Here is a 14,409-nt window from a genome sequence, read left to right on the forward strand (position 1 = left end):
CTTTTAAACCCAGCGGTTTCGTCGTATAGTTTGAGCTGTAGCTAAGTACAACGATGGAAAAAAATTGCCAGTGTATGCCCAGCTTTACCAGTTGGAGAAGGCTCCTTCTGTCCTCCTCTGCCTGCATCTTTTCAACCCGCCCACCACTTGCACATTCATTTTTATTGTTTGTTTGGAATCTTAGATAAGCCATTTAACACTTTTTTAAAATGAGAATGTTGGAGAACCAACTCCCCTCTTCCCATCACCACACAGCTCTGCATCCTCGGTTGGGGAAAGTAGACGTGTCCTAACAATGGTGGGTTTATTGGTGGTGGGATGCATGCATGTTGGAGCTGGATCACCAAGACTTGTATCATTAAAGTGGTTCTAAAAGCTCCATCCATTGACTCTGTACTGTGAAGTTCATGTCCCCAACAACAAAAAGAAATGCAGCCTGGCCTTTGCTAGAGCATTTGATTTGTAGCAAGATGACAGCGGAGAGGTAATTACTTAAAGCCACATATCATTTTGTCACCATGAGAACACAATGATGGGTCTCCCAGACGTCTGACGACCCACTTTCATCAGAGCGCGGCAGAGTGAAGGTCAGGTAGAGACAGAAGTATTGGACTCCACTCAGCGTGAGCGGCAAGGCCACATTAAATAGAGCCGTCTCTCCAACACGTAATCCCAGAAACACACCATCATTTCGCTGCTGGCTGTTTCAGAGGGAGTCACGTCTAGTTCAGGCGCTGGTCATCATGTCAGACCCAGGAATACGGAGAAGCGATATGATTGGATTACTGTGTTCTGCTTGCAGGAAGCGTAGCAGCCGTCTAGATCAAGTCACCTTGTCTCAGCGTGCATCCAGAGATAAGGACGGCCGCTCCCGGCTGTTCAGGGATCTCATTTGGTTAATGTTCTGATGTAATGTTAGACACAAGAGAAAGGTAAAAAAAAACAAAACACTCTGAATGTCAAAGGTCACCTCTAAAACTCAGAGCGATTTCAAACAATGATTGAACCAGACTGACGTGAAGCAGTGTCTTCCTGTCCTCCTGCTCCGCCCGCTCCACCACCAACTAATCAGGTTTAGATTTCCATCTCCGGGCTCCGTCTATTTATCTTCTGCTTTAGTCATGTAACATCAGATTTTAATTTTCTTATACCACCAGAATATCTCTACTAAAGGAATCATGTTGTTAGCAGGTTAATGGTATTATAGTAGCATTGGGGGGAGGCTACTATTCCAGTCTTGATTATTTTAGGAGGTCATGAATTAAAGTAATAAACATTCTCACTTTAAACAAGCGTCCCACATCGATCTGAAGATAAATCCTCAAAGTTTCTGCTTGCAGAAGACTCTTATACATGACAAAATGTACGCCCTGTTTTTGGGACGTTTTCCTTTGCTCACATGTTCAAAAATTCACAAGCTGCAGCAGCTGGAGTTGGAAACATTGAACTTTAGCTGCTGGATGCACCTCATCAACTAATGAGAGAAGCTGATCTGGGAGCTGGCAGGGAGTCAGACGCAGCACTGCTGATGCAGAGCGCTATGATCACTCCTCTGAAACAGTTTATTAACGCCTAAATTAACTTCAAATGTAGAAACCTGCCGGCAGAATATGTTGGCTTTTATTATCCTGCTGCCTGCAGTTTGTAGCACAGACCTGAAAAACGCTAACATCTACTTCCAGCCGCCACCAACAGGAGGGGAAAACCCCCCAGAGGCGAGCGGGCCTGAGGCAGCTGCTGCTGGGGATTCCCAGTGACAGCGCAGCGCCGGTATGTGGGGGTCTGAGCGGAGAAATAATCTTTGAAGGCAGGATGGTAATCTGGATGAACTGACTGCGCATAATCCCAACTAAAATCCTGGCCAGGAGCAATACTGTGCATAAGACCCACCCATCATTTTAAAGCTCTCCTCATTGGCTGCCACTTAATGTCAACCATTTCTGGAAAAGTCGCTACGTTAACGTGTAAGGATGGGGAAAAGAGCAGACCGTCTTCGCTAAATGAGCCATGCTAGGAGTGACCTACCGAATGACGTTGTCACTACCTGACCGTCTGGGAAGCACGATTCGTCCTGCGCATGCGCAAACAGATATACATATGGGTGTTATTATGGTACTAAAATTACGAAAGAATGCTATTACACATCTTTATAAAACGTTTTCCGACTTTTGAGACAATGTTGATGCTTTTTAAATTTTTAAATTAAAAATTTTTAAAAAATTGGATATCTGGATGTGCAAATTAGCTGATGGCGCTTCCGGGACGGATCGGGCCCCCTGACGGATCGTGCCTCTGGGACGGATCGTGTCTCTGGGACGGATCGTGTCTCTGGGACGGATCGTGTCTCCGGGACGGATCGTGTCTCTGGGACGGATCGTGTCTCCGGGACGGATCGTGTCTCTGGGACGGATCGTGTCTCCGGGACAGATCGGGTAGTGACAGACGTGTTTGACTGGGACACTACGTTTGAAGCGATAGCGACCTAACAAGGAGCAAAACCACCAGAACCAACATGGTGAACAGACATTTTGGTGGATTTTAGATTTCCACTAGAAATTGATTTATAGCTTTACAAGGTTTCACGATTAACCCTCACAAAAACAATTTGATACATTTCAAAAACGTACAAAAGAAAATTTTAATAAAAAAAAAAAAAGCTGGTAGTGACAGATAATTATGTATAAAGGATCACAGAGAACAGGACGGGCGGTTAGGGTTAGAGAAGAATGGCTCCACTCTGAGGACCATATAAAGACAGAATATCTTAATTATCTGGCCTAAAGAAAGACTTATGAGACAGAAACACCTCAACCAGCAGCAGCAGCAGCAAGTGCCCTGCTCCCCTTCCCGCTGCGCACCCTTCACACCCGCGACTCAGAGCTCCAACAGCCTGGGAATAAACTGTCCTGACTGCACTTTCACAACATCATCAACATTCTTCACTTTGTGGGAGCTCAGAGAGGATAGGAGGCTAGCAGAGTGGTGGATTAGGAGAGAGAGGGAGGGAGAAGACGGAAAGAAGAAGCATGGAGGGGGGGGGGGATCAAGTGTGAGTTTATGTAACCAAGGTCAGCCAAAGGAAAAACACCCAAAAACAGCGAGACCGCAAGGCAGGAGGACTGGTGCTAGGAGGGCGAGTCCGAAAACAATCAGCGACACGTCACAGTGGAGGGGGGGGGGACTGGTAGCACGGCCTAAGCTTCTGGTTTGGCACCAGAGGAGCATTATGGGATGGCTGCAGCCTCTTTAAATAGCTGTAAACTGGTGGGGTGGGGGACCTGAAAACCAAAACTCTTTCTGACTACAGATGAAGTTCATTCTAACGGGATGGCGTCTCTTCCTGCTAAATGTTCAACTTTAAACTCAGAATCTAAGGATTTTAGCAGCAACCTCAATTATTAACACAATAGCGGGGCTGGCCTCTGATTGGCCGAGGTAATAAGGGAACATTTCGCAGGATTTGTAATTTAAAAATGTTTAAGTCTGCCCTCGATTATCCTGAATATAGATCCATTAAAATCCAAACGATCACCTCTGCTGTCTGATTTATTCTGTCGTTAGTTAAATAGTTTGTAACATTTAAGGAAATTAAAAGACGAGTTTAAAATATGCTGGGGGTTTACTCCAGTATCTAATCATTTTTGTCATTTGAGCGTTGAAGAAACAGAATAAAGTATAAAGTTATGACAGATCTTATTGAAAAGAATCAATATAAAAGGCCTTTATTTTTCACTCATTCACGTTATTATGTTTCATGTATAGAAATAAAAAATCAAATAGTTTCCATATTCAGTTTTCTGTTTTGTCCCACAGGAGCTGTGAACCCCACAGATGAATGAATGAATGAATGCAGGTTTCCTACCAGAAGCTCACTGCCTTTCTCCTCCCAGTCCAGATGGATCCATGGCTCCCATTAGCATCTGTCAAAACCTGCAAGAAGGCACAGAGTTGGATTAGAAAATGAGAAGGCAGCAGCTACAAGACCCGTCTCCAGAGGCCCGTCCGACACACCATGCAGCACTAACAGCACATCAGCTCAGACTCGTGAAGCCAAACTTTTTCATACATGTGAAATAAGAAATGAAACGAGTTTGAACTTTCTGTGATGAAAGTAAAATTCATTGCAATGGAGCAGAAGCTTCTGGTAGAGGACTGAACAGACCAAGACCTCCTTCAGTCTAGGTCTCCCTCCTGCTGGGAGACGGACTAAGCACAGCTTATCTGGGCTGGATGTGATTGAGTTTGTTTGTTTATCCGGAGGTTATCCTACCAATCAGATTAGGATACTAAGAAAGAGCTACAGTTTCCATGAAGCACCAATTTTAGAAATTGTTTCACACAGTTTTGCTGCCAGAGGGGAAACAGTCGACCAAAGACATCAGAGAGACGCCGTCGACCAAAGACCTCCGAGAGACGCAGTCAACCGAAGACCTCAGAGAGACGCAGTCGACCAAAGACCTCAGGGAGACGCAGTGAACCAAAGACCTCAGAGAGAAACAGTCAACCAAAGACCTCAGAGAGACGCAGTCAACCAAAGACCTCAGAGAGAAACAGTCGACCAAAGACCTCAGAGAGACACAGTCGACCAAAGACCTCAGAGAGACGCAGTCGACCAAAGACCTCAGAGAGACGCAGTCAACCGAAGACTTCAGAGAGACTCAGTCAACCGAAGACCTCAGAGAGACTCAGTCAACCAAAGACCTCAGAGAGACGCAACTCAACCATAGACCTCAGACAGACGCAGTCAACCAAAGACCTCAGAGACACGCAGTCAACCAAAGACCTCAGAGAGAAACAGTCAACCGAAGACCTCAGAGACTCAGTCAACCGAAGACCTCAGAGAGACTCAGTCAACCAAAGACCTCAGAGAGACACAGTCAACCAAAGACCTCAGAGAGACGCAGTCGACCAAAGACCTCAGAGAGACGCAGTCGACCAAAGACCTCAGAGAGACGCAGTCGACCAAAGACCTCAGAGAGAAGCAGTCGACCAAAGACCTCAGAGAGACGCAGTCGACCAAAGACCTCAGAGAGACGCAGTTGACCAAAGACCTCAGAGAAACGCAGTCGACCAAACACCTCAGAGAGATGCAGTTGACCAAAGACCTCAGAGAGAAACAGTCAACCGAAGACCTCAGAGAGAAACAGTCAACCAAAGACCTCAGAGAGACACAGACAACCAAAGACCTCAACACACAGCTAGTCAACTTTATAAAAACCTCCAGATGAGGAACTCCATCTGAAGTTAAGTTATTTTCTCTGTGATATCTCTGTATCTGAGTAACTCAAACTGACTACTTTAAAACATAGCACCTTCTGCTGCACTTTTCTACTGAGCACTTGTCAGTTTCACACGGTTTTATTTCTGATAGCAAGGAGTAGCTAGCCTAGGCTAGCGCTAGCTTAGCATTGCTATTGCTTCTCTCTCTCCCTCCCTTGACTCTTTTCCAACTCTTCCTTCTTCCTCTCCTCTCTCCTGCTCTCTGTGTCAGATGTTCAGTTATTCCTCTGCCTCCTTTAGTGATAATGGGATGTGTAATAAGTGTAGTATTTTTGTAGCTTTGGAGGCGAGGGTGTCAGAGTTAGAATCCAGGCTTCAGGCTGTTAAACATCCAGGAGTTAAAGTAGGCCCCCCATGTAGCTGTCCTCCAAAAGTGCCTGAGCAGCCAGGCGATTGGGTAACTGTACGCAGAAAGCGTAGTCGTGGATTTCTGCCCACTGGTCACCACCAACCCGTTCACGTTTCTAACCGGTTTTCCCCACTCAGTGACACACCCACTGAGAAGCCCACTCTGGTGATTGGCAGCTCCATAGTCAGAAACGTTGCATCAGAGACAACAGGGACCATAGTCAAATGTTCACCGGGGGCCAGAACGGGCGACATCAAATCCTACCTGAAACTACTGGCTAGGATAAGGTTAAATACAGTAAGATTGTTATTCACGCTGGTGGTAATGACACCCGGTTACGCCGATCGGAGGTCACTAAAATTAGTGTGGCTTCGGTGTGTAAGTTTGCCAAAAAAATGTCGGACTCCGTAATTTTCTCTGGTCCCCTCCCTGATCTGACCAGTGATGACATGTTTAGCCACATGTCGTCATTCAACCGCTGGTTGTCTAGGTGGCGTCCTGAAAACAACATGGGCTACATTAATAATTGGCAATCCTTTTGGGGAAAGCCTGGTCTGATTCGGAGAGACGGCATCCATCCCACTTTGGATGGTGCAGCTCTTCTTTCTAGGAATCTGGCCACATTTATTAGTCCTCCAAAACCCTGACCCCCCAGGGAGCAGACCAGGAAGCAGAGTTGTAGTTTAACACACATCTCTGCAGCTTCTCTACTGTTACCTACTCTTTACTCCATCCAGACAGTGTCTTGTCCACGACCAAAATCTAATAAATTAGCAAAGATTCCCAAAGGAGTAAATCATGATAATCTAATTAAAATCAAAATAACTTCAATTGGGGAAAAAGTTAAAACAATTAAATGCGGTCTGTTTAACATAAGATCTCTTTCCTCTAAAAGTCTGCTAGTTAATGACTTGATTTGTGATAATCACATTGACTTGTTTTGCCTTACAGAAACCTGGCTGCAGCAAGAGGATTATGTGAGCATAAATGAGGCAACTCCTTCAAGCTATTTAAATTTTCACATCCCCAGAAGTTCTGGGCGAGGAGGAGGAGTAGCAACAATCTTCCAGTCTGACTTACTGATTACTCCCAAAACAGTTAATACCTACAACTCTTTTGAACATTTAACCCTTAATTTCCCTGATCCAAATTTCAAGGCAAGAAAACCTCTTCTTTTTGTAACTCTGTATCGTCCACCAGGTCCTTACTCTGAATTTTTAGATGAGTTTTCAGAGTTCCTTTCTGACTTGGTATTAAATACTGACAGGGTCATCATAGTGGGAGATTTTAACATCCATGCTGACATTGAAGGCGATAGCTTAAGAGCAGCCTTTAATGCTATCTTAGACACTATTGGCTTTGTTCAAAATGTGAATAGTCCCACGCATTCTCATCTTCATACTTTGGATCTTGTGCTGACATACGGCATAGAATGTGAAGAAATAACAGTATTTCCTCACAACCCTGTCCTCTCTGACCACTTTCTAATAACCTTCAGGATTACTTTAACAGAGTTCTCCTCCCCCAAAAGAAGGTTCAATTTTAGTAGATCTTTATCAGATAGTGCAGTTATAAATTTTAAAGAATCTGCTTCACTTTCTCTCTCCTCTGTGTCACTGAGCAGTGCTGCAGAGTGCAAAAGCATAGCTTATTCCCCTTCACAGGTTGATGATTTTGTTGAGGGGGTTGCTAGTTCTCTGTGTACTGCCTTAGACAACGCAGCTCCTTTGAAAATGAAAACCGTTAAAAATAGAAAGCTTGCTCCTTGGTTTAATGCAGAGCTGCGTACTTTGAAGCAAAATGCTAGGAAACTGGAGAGAAAATATCGCTCCACAGGCCTGCGAGAGTCCTTCCTAGTCTGGAAAAATGGTTTACTGCTGTATAAGAGGACCCTTTGTAAAGCAAGAGCAGCATACTTCTCCTCATTAATAGAGGAGAATAAGAATAATCCTAGATTTCTTTTTAATACAGTTGCCAAACTCACCCAGAGCCATAGCTCTGTTGAACCGTCCATTCCACCTGCTCTTAGCAGCAATGATTTTATGGGATTCTTTATAAATAAGATTGATCTTATTAAAAATAAGATCATAAGCACTCCTCTATCCGCGATTGTACCTGAGGTAGTCATGGAATCTGAACCGGGTTTAGACTGCTTTGATCCAGTTGAACTTTCTGAATTAGCAAAATTATTGTCTTCATCTAAGACTTCAACTTGTATGTTAGATCCAGTTCCAACCAGGTTATTTAAGGAGGTATTCCCTTTGATCTCCTCCTCCATTTTAGATGTAATTAATCTATCTCTGTTACAGGGATATGTACCTAAAGCTTTTAAGGTTGCTGTAATTAAACCTCTGCTTAAGAAACCGTCTCTTGACCCAGATTACTTGGTTAATTATAGACCTATATCCAATCTTCCTTTCTTATCCAAAATTCTTGAGAAAGTAGTTGCCAAACAAGTTTGCGATCACTTCCACCATAATGAACTTTTTGAAGAGTTTCAGTCTGGCTTTAGAGCTCATCATAGCACTGAAACAGCTCTGGTGAAAGTCACTAATGATATTCTCATGGCCTCAGATAATGGACTTGTATCTGTGCTCGTCCTGTTGGATCTCAGTGCTGCATTTGATCCAGTTGATCAGAATATTCTTTTAGAAAGACTTGAATATTTTGTTGGAATTAAAGGAACAGCACTAGACTGGTTTAAATCTTATCTATCTGATCGAATTCAGTTTGTTCATGTTAATGACAAATCTTCCACATGCTCACAGGTTACCTGTGGAGTACCACAGGGATCAGTGCTAGGACCAATTCTCTTTACTTTATACATGCTCCCAATTAATTTCCACTGTTATGCTGATGATACCCAGCTATATCTGTCTATAAATCCAGATGAAGCTAACCCATTACATAGATTACAGGCATGTCTGAAGACATAAAAACCTGGATGACTCTTAACTTTCTGCTTCTGAATGCAGACAAAACAGAAGTTATAGTCTTTGGACCAGAGTCTCTGAAAAAGAAGCTGATTAGTCAGTCACTTCATTTGGATGGGATTAAACTGATTTCAGATAATAAAGTAAAAAATCTTGGTGTTATTTTTGATCAGGACCTGTCATTTAAATCCCAGATCAAAGAGGTTTTTAGAATATCCTTCTTTCATCTGAGGAATATTGCAAAAATGAGAAATCTCCTGTCCAGGGGTGATGCTGAGAAACTAGTCCATGCATTTGTTACTTCAAGGCTGGACTATTGTAATTCTTTACTATCAGGAAGTCCACAAACTGTAGTTAAAAGCCTTCAGCTGATCCAAAATGCTGCAGCCAGAGTTCTGATGAAAATGAAAAAGAGAGATCATATCTCGCCTATCCTGGCTTCTCTTCATTGGCTTCCTGTTAAATCCAGAATAGAATTTAAAATCCTCCTTCTCACATATAAAGCCTTAAATGGCCAAGCTCCATCTTATATCAGAGATCTGATTGTTCCTTATGTTCCTAACAGAGCACTTCGCTCTCAATCTGCAGGTTTACTAGTGGTTCCTAGAACTTCTAAAAGTAGAATGGGAGGCAGATCTTTTAGTTCTCAGGCTCCTCTCCTGTGGAACCAACTACCAGTTTTAGTCCGTGAGGCAGACACCCTGTCTACTTTTAAGGCTAGGCTTAAAACTTTCCTTTTTGATAAAGCTTCTAGTTAGAGTGGCTCAGGTTGTCCTGAGCTATCTCTATAGTTCTGCTGCTATAGGCTTAGACTGCTGGAGGACATAGGGACCCCTTTTTCATCATTCTGCTTCATTCTCTCTCTATTCTCCCACTCTGCAGAATCTGTTAGTTCAATCTCTAACCTTCTGCTCTCTCTGCTTTTCCTCAGAGTAGCTTTGCCTCGTCTGTTCCTGTTTGGCTGTGACTCCATCCTGGAAAGAAACATCAGCTGTGCTGCTGCCATCAACACCCTTGTTTATAGATGTTGGAGATCGGCCTGTTTTCCAGTGTGGTCCTGTTTCTCTGACCGTGACTGAGTGGATGTGCTCTCTTCGTCCTCTGGAATGGGAGCTGGCTCGGAGCTCGTCTGCCTGGCTGTGTGTTTCCTGGACGGGGCCGCCTTTTACAGCTGCTTTTTGTGTCTCTGCTTCTTTTTCTATGTCTGCTTCTGTCTCCTTGAACCCCAGTGGGCCTCAGCAGATGGCCGCTCACACTGAGCCTGGTTCTGCTGGAGGTTTCTTCCTGTTAAAAGGGAGTTTTTCCTCTCCACAGTCGCTACAAGCATGCTTGGTGTGAGGGATTGTATTTGAGTCAATGAGTCAATGCAATCAACTGGTTTTCCTTAGACAGAAAACTTTGTATCAATTTGACTGTATGATCTGGTTGAACTGTAAAGTGCCTTGAGATGACATGTGTGTAAATAAACTGCATTGAATTGAATTGGATCGGCTTCCATCACCAGGCATGTTGGGATTCTTTTAGACATGAGCAGTTTCCTCTGGCCATTTAAACTCTTGGCTGTTATTGTCTTTATCCGTTGCTTTGGACTCATAGCTCCTTCATGTGGGAAACCAAAGGCAAGATTTGTGACTTTGCTCTAATTCACAGATTTTTCACACGTTCAAACATCGGTTTTAAAAAACGAAACAAAGATGTTGCTACTTAAGCCATCAGTATGGTGGGTCAGGTCAGCTTATATAGCGGCTAAATTACACACTGTGAGGCTTTAGTTCAACAGGAGCGAACCTGATGCGACGCACCGAAAGCAGCATTCTCTGAGGATGGAGATGACTGGATTCAGGACATTCCAGGCTCTGTGGCCTCTCTGACCATTAAACCAGCTGCCAACTTTAGTCAGGCCTCTCTTTGTTAAGAAATGTAGAGTGACTCAACTTGTGACACGGTCTGTTCCCCCCAGCTTTTCCAAAAGAAACGAGTCTGTCTGGAGAGACACCCATCCGGACGCGGCGTGGCCACACCGAGCCTCGGCTCATTCCCAGCAAGTTATTAAAAAACAGAAACACAAACGTCTCAAACGTTTCACTGAACAAAAGGAAACCAGAAGGCAGGAACTTCACAACACGGATCACAACAACGCCACAACCTCTCTGTTTACTCTTTTTGAAACCCACACTGACAGCGTTTCCCATGAGGCATCACTGCTCTGTAATTAAACTACAGACATTCAGGTCCTTCACTCTTTAGTCACATAAAATACAAAAATGTTGGAAAGAGATTGAAAATATTGTGCTTCATCTTCAACCTGATTCACTTTAGATTCATCAATCCTTAAAAGAATATGGTTATATAACTGCTGCTGAACTAAACTTTATATTTTTACCTTCCTGTATTCTATTATTGACCAAGCAAGGAAGTTATTAGGCATAAAACCTTCAACAACTTAAAGGAATTCATTTTAAATTTAAAAACATTGCAAAAAGAGATCAATAAAATCCAACAGACAGTTGCTCAGGGGCAGAACATCAGTTTTGTAAAGATTGTTTGTTGATCATTCAGAAATTCTACGGATAAAGAAACTGATTAAAAACTGTAGAAATGATGTGAATATAAAAGCTTAAAGCGATGACAACGGGGGATTTTAAAGGTAGAGAAGATCACCTACCAAACTCAGGCCGATCAATCGGTGCAGCCTTAACGGTCTACAGCAACCAAATAAAGAAAATCATCAACCACTAAAGGTCCGGAGAACTAAATTTAACTCTCAATTAAAATTAGTTGTTTATGCATCCATATTATACATTGAATTTTTAAATTAAAAAAATATAAAAACAAAACAATATAAAATTTATTGTATTTGAACTAGAGAACAACAATCGTTCAGTTGGGTATATAAACAATTTCCTGATTCCCATATTTTCTCAAACACCTGAACTGAGCGTTTGTTATTTTCTTTCTTTTTTCTGTCTTAATGTTGGCAGTGGGCTTTAGGCTGCCCTGCAAGGCTTTAAACCTGGGTTTAAATGGAGACTAAGCCATTCTCAAGCACATATCAAGGAGCTCATTTTGAGCCTGGATCCAGATTTATTGTTGATTCTGTTCATGGTGGAGAATCCTGCTTCACAGCAGCAGGTTGAGCCAAACATCCTCTAAATGTGCAGGGTCATCTTTGAGCACGCCATTTCACTTTTCTTTCACCAGTTCACCGCAGTTCTTCCAGCAGTCCACACTTTCTCTGCTCTCTTTTTCTCATGGTCTTCTCCTTCTTTCCCATCGCCCGGCTTGCCACAGGTTTGCCTGCTGTGTCTAGAAGTAGCAGCAGCAGCAACCCAGACTGACAGCTCATTGGCTCATTTGGATCACGTGCAGCCTGGAGCCGGACGCTCCCCAGGGCTTTATCGTATTAACAGGAGAAGAGGAGCAAGGGAAATTAGACTACATGCTGTAATTTATAAATGTTTTAAATCCGGTTGAGTCCGGATTAGCTAGAAAGGGGGGTCCGGATCTTGACCCTGGTCTGCTAATTGATGACCTCTACTCTACGCTCATATTCTTACTGGATTCCTTCTAACTGGTTACCTGCAGGTTATCAGTCACACTGTGTCCCCAGGGAGCATTTCTGTAAGACATGCTGCTACACCACAAGGTGTCCTGGGTCACATCACAAAAGTCCATTTAGCAGAATCCTCTCTAGGGCCAGACATCCACTGTACGATTTTTCCAACTGGTGTATTATAAGTTAGCTACATCTCACATTGTACGATTACACCGCAGGGTTTAAAAGTTCGCAGCTCCCAATGTACGTTCTTCCACTTTACAGCCCCACGATCTGATGCGATCTACCTGCTCACACTGTACATCCAAAAACACGTTGATCCATGGCCACGGGAATCCAGGGTGCCGGGAGTGCTTCAGCACCCCCTAGAGGCGAGAGGGAGATTTTAAAAAAGAATTATTAAAACTTAAAAATTATTGTATAAATAACAAAATTTTGTTTTGTAAATTTAAATAACATTTCCATTCCTTAAAGTGCAGCAAAGGAACAATATTTTGCACAATTTATAAGTAAAAAAAATGTATATATATTTTGGGAAATTAGTTTTTTTTTCATTTTACTATTACATGAATTTGGATTTTAATTTAATAATTTTGAGGCCAACACAAGTTTATAGATGTTACGTTGTCATGGCAACGTAAAGCAAGCTAGAATGTGGTGACTCGCTCATGATAGCAGAGTAGTAAATTTACTGAAATATGGCATGGAAGCTGCTTTCGGATTGGTCCCCTCATGAGAGACTTTATCTCCCTGACCTCAATGTGCACCTGAACATTTGGACACCTGCAACCATGGCAACCTGCCTGTAGTAGCTAAGAGTAAGAGCATGGCGCCGCCGTGCACTTTCAGTGACTCTGCATTTAACCCATCCCCTTGCGGAGCAGAGTGGGGTTCAGGATCTTGCTCAGGGACCCAGAGTGGCAGTCTGTGGGAGTGGAGCTTGAACTTAAAAGCCTCGGGTTTTCAAGCACAATGCGCTGGACCTCCACTCCCCAGAGTTGCCATTAGGCATCTTGACCCAGATGACTTGATCAATTATAGACCTATATCCAATCTTCCTTTCTTATCTAAAATTCTTGAGAAAGTAGTTGCCAAACAAGTGTGCGATCACTTCCACCATAATGAACTTTTTCAAGAGTTCTGTCTCCTTGAACCCCACTGAGCCTGGTTCTGCTGGAGGTTTCTTCCTGTTCAAAGGGAGTTTTTCCTCTCCACTGTCGCTACAAGCATGTTTAGTGTGAGGGATTGCTGAAGAGTCAATGAGTCGATGCAATCAGCTGGTTTTCCTTAGATAGAAAACTTTGAATCAATCTGACTGGATGATCTGGTGAACTGGAAAGTGACCTGAGATGACATGATGTGAATTGGAGCTATAGAAATAAACTGAATAGAATACAAATTGAGTAGATCAGATAGACAAAGCCCTCGGCTCTGATGGACCCCCGCTGGTGACCCCTCAGTCTGGCCGGGTGGGCGGTCCCCGTCCTTCAGCCTCATTTACAGACGGCAGGAAGCAGATATTTGTGACTGTGTGGCCTGCTGCCATAAAAAGGAAATCTGTTTCAGATCATCATCATCATCCGGTTCAAACTAATGGATAAACAACAATCACTGCCTTCCTTCTCTAGAGAAAATGATCTTTAAGATCCTCAGTTATGAAGTTATTAATATGAAGCTACTGATTTGATGTTAAAGAAATCAAAGAGCTATAAAGTGGCTTTTAAACATATTTTGCTCTACAAAATATATTTGGCATTCTTCAGAGAGGATGCAAACAGGAGAAAGACTTTATCCACCTTAAATGCCATTGGTTGGATGAAGGCTTAATGAACACGTGAATCAGTGCTAAATAGTTCTGATGAACAAAGTCAGAACCGTGTCCACATCTATCAGACGTTAGATTAATACATAACGCAGTCTGACCGACTCCAGGAACTAAAAGGCTGAAGATAAACATAAGAAACCGGAAACAAACGGCTGATCTGTCACCCTGTGCAGGTTAGCATGGGTGCAAACTGGAAATCAGGCCATAACCTTCTGATTATCCACCACTATGTTGGGCACTGGGTCACAGGGTCACTGCAGTGATCAATATACACCACAGTGAGCATGTGTTGCCAATAAAGCTTCGGCGGGGGGGTGGATGGCTGGCTGCACTGCTGATATCTGTCCTGGTCTTAGTACCCTCAGCAGATATTTAGAGGTTGGCTCATTTGTCATAAAGTGTTTAACTTCTACTTCTATTGAACTTCTTTTCGTTGTCACAGTGAAGCTGAAATAATAAAAATAAA

The 14,409-nt window shown here is 43.1% G+C and overlaps 1 protein-coding gene across 2 annotated transcripts in view; it reads right to left on the minus strand.

Moving 5' to 3' along the window:
* The window catches only part of LOC119786081 (plexin-B1-like), a 75,613-nt gene that overhangs the window by 36,387 nt on the left and 24,817 nt on the right, over positions 1-14,409 (minus strand). For both annotated transcript variants that reach the window (XM_038289168.1, XM_038289169.1), the window contains exon 2: positions 3,863-3,930. The gene's annotated coding sequence lies outside the window, so the exon portion shown is untranslated. The remainder of the gene's footprint in view (positions 1-3,862; positions 3,931-14,409) is intronic.

Source organism: Cyprinodon tularosa, unplaced genomic scaffold (assembly GCF_016077235.1).
Source record: "Cyprinodon tularosa strain WSP-4 unplaced genomic scaffold, ASM1607723v1 ctg264, whole genome shotgun sequence".
Classification (NCBI taxonomy): Eukaryota; Metazoa; Chordata; class Actinopteri; order Cyprinodontiformes; family Cyprinodontidae; genus Cyprinodon; species Cyprinodon tularosa.